The sequence below is a fragment of the Pinus tabuliformis genome, chromosome 7 (assembly GCF_031772625.1).
Source record: "Pinus tabuliformis cultivar Carrire ecotype Pingquan chromosome 7, CPIR1, whole genome shotgun sequence".
In the NCBI taxonomy this organism is placed as follows: Eukaryota; Viridiplantae; Streptophyta; class Pinopsida; order Pinales; family Pinaceae; genus Pinus; species Pinus tabuliformis.
Window position 1 is genome coordinate 552085815 of NC_142293.1, and position 2594 is coordinate 552088408.

The 2594-nt window shown below is 34.0% G+C and overlaps 1 pseudogene; it reads right to left on the reverse strand.

The window, feature by feature from the left end:
• Positions 1 to 1143: 1143 nt before the first annotated feature.
• LOC149248559 (heat shock 70 kDa protein, mitochondrial pseudogene) lies at positions 1144 to 1690 on the reverse strand (annotated as a pseudogene).
• Positions 1691 to 2594: the final 904 nt, after the last annotated feature.

The window sequence follows — 2594 nt, forward strand, 5'->3', positions numbered from 1 at the left end:
TTCTCTGAGCTATTCCCATTGCTTGCTACAAGGACTTCGTTATTGGTGAAGGTTTAGAAAATTTCACAAAAAAATTGGTTCGACGACTCTCCAAGTGGAGAACCCTGTGCAATTTGCAGGACCTCTGGCTACCACATCCTTTAGTACAAATTCAAATTTCAAAGTGTAAAGTCCTAAGAAAGTGTAGGTATAGTGTTCCTCACAATTTTACAAGTATGGACTTGCATTTTGCAGATACAAAAATTGAGGTTTGATTCCTTTCATATATGTTGTATTTTTTCACTTTGTAAGCTCCCTCTCCTACTGAGAATGCATTCTTATTCAATGGAACACTAATGTCTAGAAACAACTGGTTTAGTTTTCTGGATAGATTTACAAATGAAAAAATTAAGGTTTAGATGTTCAAGGTAGTTTTACTCTTTGCATATTTCTTTAGCACAAGATTCCTTAAGGTTGATTGCCCTATGTTCAAGAAGCCTAGTCTGGGGCATCTTCAATCTGACTTGGGCCTAGTGTTATATTTTTTTTTTACAAAACTTGTTACTGTCTCACCTGCCCTCCCTTCCCCCTCTGTCGCTACTACAACACAATATAACCATCCCAACAAGCCAATGAACATTATAATAAACAACTACAAGGTGTAGGAGCTTCCCAACCAGTTCTTGAATAAACACATTTTGAAAACAAAGTTTCTTACGCTGCACAATGCAAATGAGATGCTTATCCCTTGATATTTGATCTCAAAAATGTAAAGTCTCATTCCTGTAGAGGGCACCCTGTGGGGTAATTTGTTGCATCATGTACAATTAACAGGAAATGAAAGACCCATTTGGAAATCAATCATAAAAATAATCGATTTGTGAAGAAAACCAACCACACAAATCATTGACTTTAGATTAGAAAATATAAGTATATCACTGAAATTTAGTATAGTCTCTTGCCACCTATGTTTCCAACTACAACTTTGCTAAAGAACAACCCTTTTTCAGGTCAGAGGGATGTGCTATCAAACAAAAAACCTTCTAAATGGTTCTAGCCATTTAAGTTTTTCAAAACAGCGCTATTACTATCCTAAATAAAAAAATTGATCTAAATGACTTTGGAAACCAAACACATATTTTGCAACTCTCAATTGATTTTTGATCATTTACTCACCTCCTCATATTTAGCTTCAGGTGCCTTAGTTCCCCTTATGATCCAAAAGAAGATGACCCATTAGATTGCTAATGCATATGTTGTCCTATTTTTAAGGGCGCTTGACTTACAACGTTAGTTTTCACTTTGATCATATCCAAGTCGTCACTGGACATGGATTTCTTCAAATTAGCTACTGTCAATTTTTTGATTTCTGTGACTATCTTTGCCTCCTTGTAGTCACTTAAGCTCTTCTCCACACTGTATATCATGTTATCTGCATGGTTTCTAGCATCAATTAACTATTTCTTTTCTTGATCCTTTTGGGCATGCATCTCAGCTTCCTCCACCATCTTCTAGATTTTATCATCTAAAAGCCCTCTAGATGAGTTTATAGTAATTTTTGCTCCTTTCTAGTGGATTTTTCATGGGTAGATACAGTCACTATACCATTTGCATCAATGTCAAAGGTAACTTCTATTTGGGGAACACCTCTAGGAGTTGGTGGAATACCGACCAACTGAAACTCACCTAGAAGCTTATTGTCTACATCCATTTCACGCTCTCCTTGGAATAACCTTACACCATCTGAGTTTGACCATCTTAAGCATCCTTATTTTATTAAGTCACCCCAAAGATTTAGATTGGTTGCACACAGTTTGAAATTAAAAAATAAAATGTAGCAATGGGCATCTTAGTGGCATAGCCCAATTAACAAGATTATTTTAATTGAGTCTATCCTATCATCTTTTCCATTATATAAGGGATCAACCATGTTAACTCTAGTATGAGCACTGAAATAAATAAGAAAGGAAATCCAAAGTTTTCTTTTGCAAGGAGAAAAGACTAACACAAAGTAATTCCATCTAATAAATTGGAACATAGTATGCGATCATGAAGAACAACAAGGACTAAGAATCAAATATCCTCAAGTGATGAATTTACCCTTGGGGAAAAATATTTTAGAGATTGGTTTCAAGAGATTTAGAGTTGCGGAAATCTAGTCATAGTAAAAAAATATTTCCATATGTTTCGAGTGAAGCACCTAAAACATCATGACTTGGTAGATAGAGGATCTTCAATTTGGAAATCATGAAGAGTAGTTTCCCATGTCATTCTAAAATAAATCTCTTCAGTTATAAAGAATGGAAATTTAATTAAAATTTGGGATGATAAAGTCGTTGAAAAATCTCAATTATCATCCCTTGATTAGTTATCAAACGTCAAATATTGGTTAAATGAACATGACATTCACATTTTGTATTTTTTTTATCCAAATAAATGAACATGACATTCACATTTTGTATTTTTTTTATCCAAATAAGATCAAATGAATGGATATTTGTAAATGATGAAAATACCTCATTCCATGATGTCATTTGATGGAATGAATTCATTCTTTATATTCTCTTTTTCAAGGCATATCTCTACAATCCTCTCTTTGTAGCATTGTATAGGTC